At 41.8% G+C, this 16,458-nt stretch overlaps 1 long non-coding RNA gene across 1 annotated transcript; it reads right to left on the reverse strand.

Annotated features, from left to right (window-relative positions):
• Positions 1-1,045: 1,045 nt before the first annotated feature.
• LOC113967019 lies at positions 1,046-6,153 on the reverse strand. Its single transcript, XR_003534056.1, has 3 exons — positions 6,053-6,153; positions 5,850-5,851; positions 1,046-1,154 (listed from the first exon to the last, which is right to left on the reverse strand). It is a non-coding gene; the product is annotated as an uncharacterized LOC113967019 (long non-coding RNA).
• Between the last annotated feature and the right edge of the window lie 10,305 nt (positions 6,154-16,458).

Here is a 16,458-nt window from a genome sequence, read left to right on the forward strand (position 1 = left end):
ACGCACCAGATGGTACTGCTCTGTATAAATACTTCCTATGATTGCAGCTGTGGGTTTTCCTGCTGTTACATACTTGTCTGGTGTATAATCACAGCTCAGAATATACTGGTCTACACATACCTCCATCACCGATGAGCTCATGGGAGAAACAGGGGCCAGCCAGCATTTGCAACCTGCCAACTCATGAGGGAGGCACTGCAGACTCAGATGCATGATCAACAACTATGACAGAATCATCTGCCCTGATTTTCTCCTTCCCTTGTAGTTAGGCATCCTTAATTCCTTGCAGCATCAGCTTTGCTCTGTCTCGATGGTGCTTGAGGTATAAATTTCTAGTGGCAGGAGGGTGTTTTAATTAAACAATTACAATTGTTGTAAGTGAATGAGTGGAGTTAAAAGTAAAAGGTATGTCTGCAAGGACAAGAAAAAAACAACAAAAATGTATTAGAAATTTTAGTGGTCAAAGGGATCCGCCATTAAATGGATGTGACAAGAATGCCAGAAGTGATATAGGAGTTAAAAAAAAAAACAAACCAGAAGTAATGAATATTTCAGCTCTGGAAAGGGGCAGAACAAGGGACACTCACTAGGGGGCGAAGTCCTCTCTAGTCCATAAATAATCAAAGATTATATTCAATAACCTCTGTCTAAAAGAGGGGCAGCAGTAAGCAAGTCAGAACAGCTGGGTTTGGTGTTAATTTTCAGTAAACCCTGAGGTGCTTGGCTGGTCCTCAATGGCCAACATAATAGTAATTAAAGCTAGTCAGCAATTAATTACAAAGAGATCTAGTTGGTGCTCTAGGTGGAAAATTTCCATTTATTTGACTTCAAATTTCAATGTAAGTTTTACTGAAAATATGTTATTGCAACAAAATTCTGGCAGAGCCCAGTCAAACCTGAGAGGAAACCTGCCTGGTTTTCCATTACTCTGCCTGGCAAGGTGCTGTGGGCTCGAGGGGCTTGCAGTTCCCAGCCTCCACCTGGCAATGGGGAAGACACAGCCCACTGACACCTAGCCCAGACAGCCTCAGTGCTTTGGCTGGGGGTCCAGGGTGAGCTTGAGGTCACAGTTTCCTTTTGTGAAGCTTGGTCTCTGTGCTGCAGTGGCAAGCCTGTCAATATTTCCACAGTATATTGTGCTGTCTAGTAGAATCCTGGGGGAAAAAAAAATTAGTTTTAGTTAATTAAATCATCACAGACTGCAAACACGTTAAAGCTTGTGTTGAGCCTGGGTGATAAAGACAGTTTCCTTAAGAGTGTGAGATATGTGAAGCTGGAAGGGATCTCAAGTAACCTCCTATTCCATACCCTTGTTAGATAGCAGTCTTAGGCTAGTGTTTGAAAGTAACAACACCAGCTTGAGCTGCTTGTTTCAGACTTCTAGTGAAGTCAAAATTAAAAAAAAATTATGTGCTGACTGGTCTTACAACCATTAAAGTGTGGAAAAGATGTTTCCAGCTGTGCAGAATACATCACTGATACCTCAGTACCCTCTGCACAAAAAGGTGCTGGGGGCATTCACCGTGCTGCAGAGCTGCTGCCTTCATCAGCAAAGCATTAACATTGAAAGGACATACATCATGTGGAGCCTACTCCCCTTGCCCACCACTTAAGCCAAGTTCTAAACCCAGTGCATCACATACTGATAAATAGCTTTGGAAATCAATACACTGTCCTAATTTTGATACATAAAATGAGAAGGAGGCCTTATGCTGTTATTAACAGTGAAACAGAAGGTGTCTATCACGAAACAAAAGCAAAACTAAAAATAAAAGGATGCCTGCTTGGCTACAGCTCTGCAGAACACTTTGAAGTGGATGTTTCAAATTCCACACACTCAAATGGAAAGTATTTAGAGCATTCATTCAGCTTTACAGGTATCACACACCTCTCCTGGCTCATTTATCTTAAGGTTTCGAAAAGTTACCCTCTCCTCAGTACCAGATTGTCTACACATAAATTATTACCTAGCTTTTTATTCCCAAAAGGAGGGTCTGTACCTCCTCTCAGGGGGAAGCTTGCCGATGGCAGGAAGCAATGGATGCATGCCATCAGCATCAGCCTCCTTTTCACTCTCTGACTGAGGTGAAACTTCTACCTCTTCCACCACAGACCAGCCAACCCTTCCCCCTCTTTCTTTCCAAGATGGCTGGGTTTAGCTTCTTCACTAGCAGTGCAAGCAATTGACCCAGTTTCCAGATTGCCACAGTCAGACTAACCCAACAAACGGCTCCACGTGCATGAACTAATACAAGTGCTCACACTAAGACTGACATTTCTTCTTCGAATCCCCACCTTTAAATTGGTCCATCCTGAGCAAAGTTGGAGGGCCTGGCACAAAACACTGCTGAACTTCCCCAGGAAGAAGCAGCTGCTGAGGCAGACACCTTTTTTATACCCTACCTTATTTACTGTTTCCTACAGGTCACTTGGTGGTATCCCCTTGACTTTGTAACACCTCCTCACCATTCAGAGATACTTCAGCCTAATACATCACTAGTGTACAGAAATAGATGCTTTATTTATGTCCTCAAAGCCCCATTGCAGGGGTTAGGAGCCACCTGTTTCCCTCCTTCAGCTACAGAGTGATAAAACTTACATCTATCTGAAACCTCCAACTAACTGATATAAATCTTCTGATGGTGACTGAGCTCTCCTAATGCACTCCTTTGCTCTTAATAATGCTTTTGCACTCTACAGTTCTTATAAACCTTCTGCAAAATGTCATTTAGCCCTTTTTTCAATCTAGCCTCAAAGAAAACAAACATATTAATTACCCCTTCATTACACCATTAGTAACTGGGCAAATACAAGCTCAACAGAAAATTATTTACCCATTATTTTCTCCAGGAAATCTGATGTCAGATTAGGTTGTTGCAGGAAATGTGGTTGTTCCTGGTATTGCTCATTAAGAATATGCAAGACATGGAATACTGCTACTAGCCTCACCCATAACAAACTGGGCAAACATCCGCATAATGTGTGGCTAAAACAGCTGGCAATTAAAGCAGCTGTGCTCCTAGAAGCTATTGAGAAATCAAAGACAAGATTACTCAGAAAGCAAGTTTCCCTGGAATTGTCTCCAATGCCCAAGGCTTCATAGTACTGTGTGAAATACATCGAATTGCATTCAGACTAACAGCATTCATGGTGGGGTGACTCAGACAACCTAGTCAGGAATAACTTATTTTCTTATATACAGTCATATACACTGCCAGAGCCATGAACTGACATTTTGGTTAAATGAGAATATTTTACCTGGCTTCAGGTACAAAAGAAAGACAAGAACAAGTTCAGCATTCCTGTAAAATAAAAAAAAGGTATCACCAATATCCTCTGGATGGGACTAAATCCATTTCCTTCCCATAGACACTGTGCCACCAGCAGCAAAAGGATCACATCCTTAACTTCAGAAGTTGGGAGTGTGCAGTTAACACTACTTCAATCTGTACTCCAGGCACTCTGAAGTACAACCACCACAAGGGACAGGTTATTTTTGCTAAAACACTGGAGTCAACTAAGTGCCAAAGTCCTTACCCAGCATCTTCCAGATTCAATGCCAAATCAGAGAAAAACTTCACAGCCGTGTGCACATGTGAACAAGTTTTTTACAATACCTTTTGATTGGTTACCCTGTAAACACCAGGAAGCAAATGGCTAGAATGAGAATAAGTCTCCTACAGTCACACTGGAGATCTTTTTTTTTTATTTCACTTTCAGTTTTTCTATTAACCATTATGCCCCACAATCATTGAATAATATGAACTGAGCAGTGTATGGGCAATAAATTTTATATAGCAATAAAGTGTGAATCCTAGGGGCAGAGGGCCCACAGGGCTTGCTGAGCATTGCCTTCTGGCACTATGGAGCCAGGTATAGCACTTTCTGTTCTTTAATCAGCAGTCAGTGAGACAGGCTACTTTTTTGCCCTGTTGGACACAAGAAAATGAAGTTGTACACAAGCATTTGAAAGCAGTAGCAGGTGTACCAGGTTTGCATGTCCAGGTTTTTGTAGTGGGGGGAGCTACGGGGGTGGCTTCTGTGAGAAGCTGCCAGAAGTTTCCCCCATGTCTGGCACATCCAATGCCAGCCGGCTCCAGGATGAACCCACTACTGTCCAAGGCTGAGCCAATCAGGAATGACAGTAATGCCTCTGTGGTAACATATTTAAAAAGGGGGGGGAAAAAGTTATTTTGCAGATGAAAATTGCAACCAGAGAAGAGCAGAATGAGAACATGTGAACAACAATGCAGACATCAAGGTCGAGAAGGAGGGGGAGGAGATGCTCCAGGCACTAGAACTGAGGTTCCCCTGCAGCCCATGGTGCAGACCATGGTGAGGCAGCTGTGCCCCTGCAGTTCATGGAGGATAACCAGGGTGCAGATATCCACCTGCAGCCTTTGGAGGAGCCCATGCTGGAGCTGATGGATGCCCGAAGGAGGCTGTGACCCCCTGGTAGATCCGTGATGGAGCAGGGTCCTGGCAGGGACCCGCTGATCCATGGGGAGAGGAGCCCACGCTGGAGCAGGTTTTCCTGGCAGGACTTGTGGCCCTTTGAGGGGCCCACGCTGGAACTGCCTGTTCCTAAAGGATTGCATCCCGTGGAAAACTGACCCACATTGCAGTAGTTTGTGAAGAACTGTTTCCTGTGGGATGGACTCACACTGTAGAAGTTCATGGAGGACTGTCCCCCATGGGAGGGACCCCATGGGAAGCAGGGGAAGGACTCCTCTCCCTGAGCAGCGCCAGAAACAACAACTGACTGTAACCCCCATTCCCCATCCCCCTGTGCCGCTGGGGGGGAGGAGGTAAAGCTTGGAAGGAGGGAGTGGTGGAGGGAAGGTGTTTCTAAGTTTTATTTTACTTCTCATTCTCCTGCTCTGATTCTGTTAGTAATAGATTTAATTAACAACCCCACTTTGAGTCTATTTTCCCATGACAGTGATCGGTAAGTGATCTGTCTGAGTCCTTATCTCAGCTCATGAACCTTTCATTATATTTTCTCTCCTCTGTCAAATTCCAGAGGGGAGTGAGACAGCAGCTTTAGTGAGTACCTAGCATCCAGCCAGGGTCAACTCACTACAGCAGGTCACTTCAAATTTCCAAGCCCACCCTGCCTGCCACAGAAGGCTATGTAACACACTCCAGCCTCAGCAGCAGCTCCCAGGAACAGTTTTATCTCCCTGGGAGCTCCAACTAAAACTTGCTTGTACTCCAGATTCCCCTCCCAAAAGCTAAAAATAGTTTTCCTGCAAACCTGCCTGGAGAGAAAAACTGCAAGGGTGAGTCAAATGGAGACAACTTCAGAGTTCTTAAACATTATTACTTAGAGTGGAAAGGAGAGAGAGACCCTTTTAGCCTCTAAGATACAATGTTCAGCACGTGAAGAAGACCTGTGATGTTTCTACATGCTGTGTCTTCATCTGAGCATTAGAAACTACTTCTTCATCTCCTTTGATTCTTATATTCTCTATATCTTCATGCCTCGATATTTGCTAATGTCCACACTGGAGGTCTATGACAGTTACCACAGCTATCTAAACACTGTATTTCAGCATGTATTGTAAAAATCACCAGGGATTTAAAAAACACTAGTTATATCTATCCCCTTAAGGAACAGTGAAGAAAAACTTTTTTTTATTTTTTTATTACTGGTATATTTACCAGAACATTCAATGTTGTTACATAGCCATGTTGAAAGTGGTGAACAGAAGACAAGGGACAAACATTCACTGGAATGATGGCTTTCACTATCTGACCCTCACTTCAGACTGGAGATATGAAAACATCTCTTCTTCAGTTGGAGTGCAGAAGGTGAGGAAGTAGGAAAATACTAACTTTTCTACAACATCTTCTTAAGTATCACCCATGTGTTTTGCTCTCCTCATTTCTGAACACAGAAGAACTTTACTCATGACAATTCTCGTGCAAGGGATGACCTGAAAAGCATCAATGTGTAAATGAATTCATCAGAATGATTGCTGCTGCTCTGGAGAGACATGCAATCTGCGACAGATAATACACAAACACACATCACTATAGCAACACTTACATGTTTGCTGAAAGGTCCAATCCCCGAGGGACTCATTCAAGCCTTCATGGAAAGTTTCAGATCCCCAGCAAAAGACACCATCCCATGAGATGGAGCTGGCCAACACACCATCTATTGGATGAATTACTGGTCACTTGGGGCTGAAACAAGTGATGAGAAATAGTTTGTGAGAAACCCACCATCCGACCAAAACCCTCCAGAACTAAGTAAATAACAAAAGTATTCATAAAAATACAGTGTCTTCCTGTGAGAATGCACAGCAATCAGTAAATATGAAGATAACTGTTTGCCCTGAAGAGTTAGATCATCTCTTCTAAGGTATGCAGTTTTGATACAACATATATCTAGTACTGGCTGGCATGAAGTTACTCCAGTAAAAGCAAGTAGAAAGATTCACATGCACCCAAAGACAAGTGGCAATCAAAACAAAAGAAGAAACATATTCAATATGTTCCTGAAATAATTTCCCTTCTTCTGTTTTAAGGATCTTCATATATTAAATATACCATTACATATGTATTACATACATATATTATGCAAGCACTAATACAGGTTAACTCTAAGCTTGTGGTTTATTCCATCACAGCTGTCATCTCTGTATAAAATATCAATTACAGCATAATCTGCTAGGCTTTTTTCTGGTGTGTCACTGTTTTCTGATTTTCACTGAAACCAGGAACACAAAATGTGATATGCCAAGCACCTGACAAATGTACAATATTTCTAACATCTGGGTTAAAATCACTTATATTTACATTTATTCTGCACACGGAGAGTTGAGTTGAATGTGAAATGATACATTTGGATTCAGTTTCCACTGACATACTGATAATATTAACATGTCCTTTGAAAGCATTCTGCTCGGTTGCATCCAAAGCTCAAATAGATTTTAACCTCAATGAGGTAAATCCCAGTCAGAAACCAAATATGTAAAGTTGAAGTAGTAGTAGTAGTAGTAATAGCTGAAATTTTGTCCCTCTGTCATATCTGTCCATAGTTACATCCTTATGTAGGATTGGCAGAAGGAAAGCAGGGGTGCAACCTGACAGCAAAACATCAAGAATCCAGTCTTGAGATTTATGCAATATAAGGAGTTGTATTTTGCATTTTCTTTTCCAGTGTCTGTCATCACACTGATGAACCTCAGCCTAGAACAATGTCACTTTTAAAACAGCCAGACTACGTGGGTGGCTATTTTAAACACTGTTGGACAAAGTTGCATATCACAGAGATCACAGGGTTGGAGGAAGTTGTAGCCATGTGCCCGGCATATTGTTGACACAAGGCAAGATGTCTTTGTTTATTAGACAGTGATTAGATCTTCTTTTTGTGTTAAATGCCCTTTCCTAATTGGCACTGCTCACTGGCATGAACTGTGAGAGTTCCACATGAACTGCTAGCCCCAGCAGCAGCCCTTAGTCAAAGGAATCAGAAACAGCCAGACACTTGCCCTGACCAGTGCCTGTGAATAATCCTGCTGACACTTCTGCCTGGAAGAATCATCCAGCCACATATCTCTGACAAAAGTTTTCAGCATTAACAAAAACTGCTAATAGTCAGACATTAAATCTTACCATAAGAGGGGAGAGAAGTGAACCTAGCAACACGCCTGCTTGCTGGCCATCAGCATCACCTGCCTCGGTGCTGCACCCAGAAGTGCCCAGACATCCTTTCCAGAGCTCGACCAAGTGACTTCAACCCAGCAGGCAGACTGTGCTCTGAAATTCTGGATGAGCACTCACATGTCCCTTCCAGTGGCTCTGCCATGGGGGCTGCATTTCCAACAAAGGACAGTAATATCACAGAGGGTGAGTGATATTTCAAATGCTGAAGTCCTTTCTCCAGTGAACACATGCCCATCCATCATCATATGAAGGGTCACTGAAGGCAGCCACCTGATAGCCTTTAACTTTCAGGTTATGAGTAAAGGTGATGCTAAAACAAATTGACTGGTACCTGTTCTCTGAGTTAATCTGTCTATTGTAACCAGCAAAATTGCTTCTGCTTGCATTTGAGGTTTGTATGAGGAAAGAAAATTTCTCTTTGACATTTCTGGCAATGTCAAACAGTACTGCAAGCAGTAACTCACAATGACCACAAGAAAAATCTGCATTTTGGAATAATCTCCATATTGCTGTTTCCTGATTGCTTATGCCTGTGTAAAGAGTGTAACAAGTTCTTGAGTTTCTGCAGAGCATGACATACTAATCCTTACAACTACCACTAACAGAGTGCCATACCCACTCCCGCTTCTTAAAACATCACCCTCAAACTGATTGAATAAGAGCCGAGCATGGTGACAGATTATACACAGTCACTGCCGCTCTGTGCCACCTTGCAGGGGGTAGTTGGGTGCTCTCTGTCCAACCCTTTGACTCATGTTTTGAGGAAGCCTCTATGAGCTGTTGCATCCAGAATAATTTCACATAATTCTTGAGGCATCAGGCAGAAACAAAGATGACTTTAAAATGACAAATTTCCCATGACAGATTCTAGATGGGGAAAAAAGTGTTTTCCCCAATTATAATTGAGGAAATGCCAGGCCAGTCCTTAGGCTAATATACCTTTGAATTTGGAGGGAGCAGGTTCATCTGTCTTGACTCTGTAGGGAGAAGAAAACTTTTGTCTGATTGATTTTAAGAAAAAGGAAAAAAAAGTAGAACAACTTTAGATGGTATCTATAGGTAGAAAATAAAACATAGTTGTGATGGTCTATAACTACAAAATTTCATTCATTATAGATTTAATTACTTCTGCCATCAGTACTAAGAAAGATAGCAGAGCATGAAGCAACCATATTCGAGCGCACTAAAATCCTGTCTCTGCCTTCATTGGGAAAATTGCAGCACTCAATTTTCCAGAAAAAAAAAAAAATTGCAAATGTCACTGAATTGCTAAGGAACTCAGGCTAAGCTCATCACAGTATCCATAATGCTGGGAGAAGTTATTCAGAACCAAAGCAGGATCATCCCATTTGTTCCACAAGAGAGAGGATTCAGTCTCAGAGGTACCTCTGAGAATATCTATGGGCTGCATCTCAGGGCAAGTTTGGAGAGGATACTAGGACGCATGCAGATGGGGCAGCCGAATAAGGGATCCCTGAGGAATTCAGCCCCTGTGCTGCTGGGGCTCACATTGATACCAGCACCTGAAAAGGCGAAGCCACATAGGGTGCAGTCATGCAGAGTGGCTCTGCAACCAGGCTTACCCTCAGCAGCACAATCTGTTCAGTCAGTTCTCGCTCACCAGCCAGCAGATTACTTCCTCTGCAGATAACACCTCACAGGACAGAAATAACAAAGCTGTCTCTACTTGGGCAGTGTGTCTGTCGCAATACCATGTAGATCATGTCCATATTTACAAATTTGCTTTCAACCCAAACTGTGATGATGATGTTCGTGCTGCCTCCAGCTCTCCAAATTGTCCCTATCTACCTTGATCTGCAGGAGAATTAATTGGCACAGGGGAAAATCACAACAAGGAGTGTGTGAACAATTAAAGACCACCTCTGAGTCTATACTCTGGTCCTAATATTTTTAGTTTGGCTGAGGTACACAAATCAGTTTTATTTGGGTCAGGCACAGCTCTGCTCCCACTGAGCCAGCTGGAAGTATCATGTCCGCAGCCCCAGGGCACAGCACCAGGAGCCGGAACCCCTGAGCAGGTTCTGCACCCCTGTACCTGGCTCCCTCCTGCTTCCTGCTTTGGGATCTCAGGACCAATGACTCCGATCCCACCTGAGATAGTTTCCAGTACCCACAGGACAGCATACAATAACATGGAAGCCCTCCATGAATGAGTTCACCTAGCAGCATCATGCAGAAATCCAAGCTGGCTTTATGTAGAGTTGCCTTGGGAAGCCATAGTACCTGTATTACTCAGGTCTTCCAGCCCCACTTTTCCTTGGATAATTAAAGCTGACAGGACATAAAAGCAGTAAGGAAACAAGCAAAAGCTTAGGCTACAGACTATCATCCAGGAAAGCCCTTATAATAGCACAAACAAAAGTTTAATTTGTACTTTTAACTTCCATTGCACAACTTTTGTTTGGGACAGTTTCTGTGTCCTTCACATGCATATTAAGTGATGTTGGGACTGATCCTGCAGCTTTCATGCATTCTTTTATTTTGAGTGCCTGCTCCTGCAGGACTAAGGTCTAAGTGATCATTTCTATCTCCTTCTTTGTATGTTATTGATCTCTCTGTACCTTTGTCTTATTTCCCGTGGCAAAGCCTTTCAAAGCCAAAGGAAATGAAACAATACTTCCCTCTACTGGAAGACCCAGAAATTCTGGAAATTAGTGCCAAGTGTTAATTTTTTCTGAGCAACTTTTGCTAGGTTGAGACAGGCCACAGCAGGGGGTAAAGAAAACAAAGGGGAGTTAGAATTTTTTTGTTTGGTTCTTAGCCCTAGAGTAAAGCTTTGGGGAGTTCCTATATAACTCACTATTTTCCTCCAAATTTTAGTCAATATAGTGTATTTTTTACTTTATTTTTATTTTATTTATTATTTTTATATTATTATATTATTATTTTAATAATCTATTATTTTAATTATTGATGCTCCTCTGAAAACTCCCGTGCCATTCAGGCGATATACCGAGATTTTTAAGTCTCACTATGCGTGTAATTTTCTGGATCTGTTGCATGGTTATTAGCTAGATTTTCTCAGGCTGCAATTACATGGCTTATTCTAGGGCTCCAACGACAGTTTTGAAAAAAAAATCAATCACCACCAATGAACATCTTTGAAACTCCCACTGGGGGTATGATTCAATGGCTAGCCAGGAGAAGGCACCAGGGGACATGGAAAATTTCACTTGTGGCTTATAGATCTTGTTGAGAAGGCTGTTCCGCAGGGCTGGAAAGGGTGATTCCCAGTGGAGTCATAGGAGCCCAGAGATTTCCAGTTTTTTTTATAAATCAGGGTCATGTGAAGCAAGGTCAAACACCAGCTGTCCCATTCCTGATTTCCAGGCATCATCTACTGGCAGCTGTCCATAAGCTTTTCTATAGATAGAGAGGTTTCTAGTGGTTGTGAAGGCCACAGGGAAATTTGATAATAGGGGAGATTTATACCAACTAATTCCCAGATGCCTCTGTTCTCAGTTTTACCTCTGTTAGGTTGCCTCCCAGGGTTCTGCACAATGCTTACGTTACCTTCCATACCTTCTGATTATTCATAACTTACTTCTGTAATCAAATTAGGCCCACAAAAGTAAGTTTGTTCAACAGACTTATTGTCTGCAAATTTGTCCTCATGTGAAATCCGAAGTGTCCTGAATTGCTCTTTAACTGACAAAGTATCATTATCTAACACCTCTTTAAGCAGTGAGGTAACAAATGAGATATTTCAGACACTAATAAATGTTACCATTTCTGGACTGAAACACAGAACTACACAATAGCAAAACTACTGTCAGGAAAAAAGACACAAAACAATATTTTCAACTGAAAACAGAAAAAATTACAGGTAAGATCTCCATGTTCATATCCTGAGACCATCTTTGGTATGCATGCAGCTCTTACTGAAGCAAAGCTTTTACCAATTCAGTAATAGTTGTTCAAGGATGCCACCTCTAATCCAGGGTTTGCATTTTGCCAGGGCTCTGGAATAAAACCCTGCCGCTTAGGAAAAATCACAGTGGCATCCCTTAGGAGCTACAAGAGGTCAGACTGCCCTCTCCTGCCTCCTAAGATCCACTTGAATGACGGGATTAGCAAGCTAGCTAAAAGAACACCAAAACGTAATAACACAATTCATGGGTTTGACATGCTCTGCTGAGGTCTCTTCCCCCCAGTTTTTGTTCAGTGAGTCAGTTCCTCCATTTCACAAGGAATTTCAGATAGTGTTTCTTTACTGTGTCCAGGAACATATTTGCTCAAAGTTTGAAAAGGAAGGAAAATGTCCTGTTGCTAAAAATGACCATATCGTCACTTCAGGCAGGTCATGAGTTCTTTACGCCAGCAGCTAAGCAGTCATGCTCAGCTAGCTCCATTCAATGAAATCAGGTTGCATGTATGAGTAACTACTTATTCAGCCTCATATTGAATTCAGAACCTGGTCACTTAAAGTCAGAATCAGAAATCAGAAGACCGTAGCAGATCACAAGGCCTTAAGTCACATTGTAGGAAAGGACTTTCTGTTCTTAATTATTCAGAGCAAGACCTCAAGACTTGGCATCTTGAATTGAGCAGGAAAAAAGGGCCTTTTTTTTGTAGGAAAACAGCACAGCAATCTCCTAGAAACAACATAGCTGGAAAGAATAGAGCTGGAGAGATTTCCTTGTAGGACAAATCTCTCAACCATTCACGGATTTATTATTAACATTTGTACGGTCGCTGTGCTAAAAGGTCCCAGCTAACTTGAGCTCCACTAGGCTGAGTACGACACTAATGACTTTATCTGCAACTTGAGGCTCCAGTTCAGCATGTAGCCCAAAGACCAAGATCACTTATGCTTATCACAGCTGAAAGGTGACCTGCTTGTCCTTTAAGACAAAAAACTGTGGCAGAGAAAGAGAGATTCCCAAGTGAGGGATTGCCCTTACAGGTAGTGTGGTCACTATTGTCTCAACATCTTTCATTCTGACATTGGGACCAAATTTGAGAAAAATAAGTGGAAGCCTAAGCCTCTGCAGACTTTCACATCTGATTCTTCAGAACTCTATGCCTTGTTGCTAAACACAGAGGTCCATCATTCTGCATTATAGATAGGTGTTTGCAAAATTGGGAGAAATCTCAACCAGGCTTATGAGATACACTTGAATGTGGCAGCAACTGCTTTTAAAAAGCCTGATAATAGCCCACTGCATTTGTGGCATTGGTTCCACACTGGCTTTGCTTACTGTAATAAAGTTGTACATTCAATCAGTGCAACATGTTGGACTCAATGATCTTATAGGTTTTTTCCAACCTTAATGATTCTGCTGTGCCCTTTTCTCGTTGTTTTGTTGGGGTTTTTTGGTGACTGTTGCCCTCATCTGGAACTTGTTCAGTCACGTTCAGATGCTCGGACTGACACATCTCCATTGTGACTGGAAAAAATTTTTGCATCCTCTTCATGGTGCCACCTATGACTTATGACCATGTTTCATCCCTCAAAAGGCACAATCTGAGGCAATAAAACCCTTCAGCCTCACAGAAAGCCATCTGAGTGCACACTGTTCCCCACTGCATTTGTATTTGGCTGGGTAGATGGGGATTATTCTTTCAGACTGGAGAGCAGTGGAAACCATGGCTTACAGTAGCTGAGAACTACTAAAATAAGCCTTCTCCTGTTTGTGTGCTTGAAAACAAAGATGTAGAGCCCCAAGACTTGGAGGAGATGCTGCAGAACCTGGGGGTTAGCACTGTGTGTTGTGGGTGTCAAGCTTCAGCCTTACGGGCTCCTGCATGGTAGCATGAAACAGTCATGGAGAGACTAGTCCTGGATGGCTTAATTTTTAGTTCTGCCTGAGGGTAACTATAACTGATGAGTTTGCTGTAATAGCAGGATTTTTCAGATATATACAAATTACTGTATATAATAATGAAGTCACACATACTTATTGGTATGCTTAAAAAAAGAGTCGAAGAAAGCAAAGATTAAGCATAAGGTTTTCTCATAAAATACATGAAACAATAAAGATCCATTGTCCTCTTATGAGGACAAGTTCTGGTTTCTGGCTCCCAGACTGAAATGTTGGCCACTCCAGAACAGGCTATTGCTAAACAGTCTTCAAACAGCATGTAATTGCCAAAACAATCCCTTTAGATTTTACATGTCCTTACTGTGAATTGTCAGACTTCACTGCACAGAGGAACCTAAGAAGAGCTTTTGAAGACAATATCCTATTAGTTATTCCACTTGGCCTCTGTTTGCCTACCTTGGGAGGAACCCCTTGCCAAAGAGCCTCCATTTCCAGATGGAAAAATATGGCACAACACTATGTAATCCCCTTTTTTATTTCCTTGTCATAGGCACTAGATGCCACATGCCACATGCTACCAGGGACCACAGGATGTGCCCTGATCATCCCCACCCAACGTCTGAAACCCAGAACCCCTGTGTTTCTGCATTTGCTATTCCAGATCTTGCTCATATGCTCCAGAATCACATCTGAAACCTTTAAAATAGCAGAATAAGCTTTATACAATAAGTCCACAAAATAGGAGAATGGATAAGCAGTCTATCTCAATGCTTGCTAATGATGCTCAGCAAGCAGAGTGGAAGGGCAATGCCTCCCCATGCTTTCTGCTCTGTCTCTGCCTATGACTGACTGGTTTTTGGTTTGCACTCCATTATAGCCCCAGATCCCTATTTTTTTGCTTTGTTTCTGCATAAATACTTGCATATTGTTTGTAATTCTACATCTGATTTTGCCTCACTAGACAAAGAACTTTTTACTTCATCTTAGAATTCTTTTTCAACCTTAACGATCCTATGACTCTATAAATCAATCAGCTGAAGTTTAGTAATGACATTTCCCCAGTGGATTTAACTTGGGAGTTCTCCTGCTCTCCACAGTAATGCCCATCCCTCTTAGATTGGTTAGATCTTGCATTTCTCCACCACCTCATGATAAAGTTCATCAGTCCCTGCTAAAACGAACTAATTTATCAAAATGTTTGCTGTTCTAGTCCATGTGCTGAGCCCCTCGTGGGTAAAATTGTGTCAGAACCAGAAGTCTAGAAAAGAAAACAACACATGGAATATTTCAGCTACTCCGTATTCTTCACAAACCAGTCCAAGGAAAAAAACAGGTGGTGCTTTGGCACATGGGAAGTATTTCTTCCTAGGACAAGGGAAAGTTTTCAGACGTGGTCAAGAGATTTTAGATTTGGGGATTTTAAACCTGGATAATCTGGCTACATAAGTGTAGATGAACTAGGAACACAGCAGAATATTTTGGGTCTATTACAGTTCAATGGTCTGCCTCAGTAAGAAATTAATTGACATGCTTCTTCCTCCACTTCAAATGTTTTTCTAGAATTTTTATGTAATCTCTAAACTTTTACTAATTTTCTCCTTATATTCTCTTTCCCTTCTTATTCCTCCAAACTGATACATTTTAAGGTTAAGGACTGCTCACCCGATGCCAGCATAAACCAGAAGGTTCCCTGAACTCTTGTGAAAGGAAAAAAATCAAGCCCTGAGGTAAAGATTTCTAGTGCTGGAGTACCTACCTCTGCCATAATTAAGCAATTCCAGTGATGCCTGCCCTATGGTAAATAAGTAAATGGTGCCTTGACATGTGTCCCACAGTCCAACAACTGTATCAGGAGGCAAGCCCAGCCACATTGTTGGCCCCGTATCCAACTCTCTCGTCAGCACAATCACCTCTAAAAATCTAGTCCTTTCCTGTAGGGTGAAGTTGTAGCCCCACAATTAAAGTTTGAGGTAGTGCAAAAGTTAGGCCGTGTTCCATGGGAGCAGTGGAGCTGGTTAGATGGTTTCCATGGACACGGCCTTGGGTTGCAGGGAGTACAAGGTTAAGACGGTTTGATAATGTGCAGGGGCTTGGATTCCTGGATGTTGTTGTAGGAATATGTTTGTGTTGTGTGAGAAGTTGGCAAGCTCAATAAAGGCTGCCTGCTGCGCTGAGCAGGCAGACATCTCTTTGTCTCACCATCCTAGTGTGTCTTGTGTGTCCTTCTTTTCCCCTCGGACCAAGACCTCATGACACTTTCCAATGTACTTCTTTGGCTGTACCTCTACATTTGAAACTGAACACAACCTACCAAACACTATTGACTGAAACATTATGTTGTCGTATTACTTTCAATAGCACTCTACTCCAACCCAAAATAGCATTTGCCTTTGATCCTCTGTACCAGATGTTTTCACTGAGATATCCACAATGACATCTGATTTCCTGAGTCACTACAAATCATTTCTAACTCAAATTACTCTTCCCACATGCATATACAGTATTTAATATGATGTTGTATCATTGTGTTGGGTAGCTTAGTTTGGTCCCTGTGACTAGCGAGTCACACAGTATTCTTATTAAACTAGATAAATAATTATCTGCAAGATTTATGCCTGATCTTCTTCACTTCCTCTTTCACCAGCTTACAAAGACAAATATTTTTAAACCATCAGTCAAGACAGATACATGTGTTATCAAGTCAGATCTGTCTGTGTTCTAACCAGTTATGCAATCAGGCCTGACTTTTATCCACTTGTTTACTGAATAGCTAATTGTGGGAACTTTTGTTAAAACCCCAATTCAGAAGGCGGCATACACACTATCAGTGTGTGTCTGAGAAGAAAGGTGACACCACACTGGCAGAACAGTGTAGAAACTTCCCATTTCTTCCTGTGTATCAAATTATTTATTGTTCATCTCCTCTAGGGTAAAATAAAAATAAAAATAAAATAAAAATAAAAATAAAAATAAAAATAAAAATAAAAATAAAAAT

This window comes from Neopelma chrysocephalum, unplaced genomic scaffold (assembly GCF_003984885.1).
Source record: "Neopelma chrysocephalum unplaced genomic scaffold, ASM398488v2 Primary Assembly neopelma1_62, whole genome shotgun sequence".
In the NCBI taxonomy this organism is placed as follows: Eukaryota; Metazoa; Chordata; class Aves; order Passeriformes; family Pipridae; genus Neopelma; species Neopelma chrysocephalum.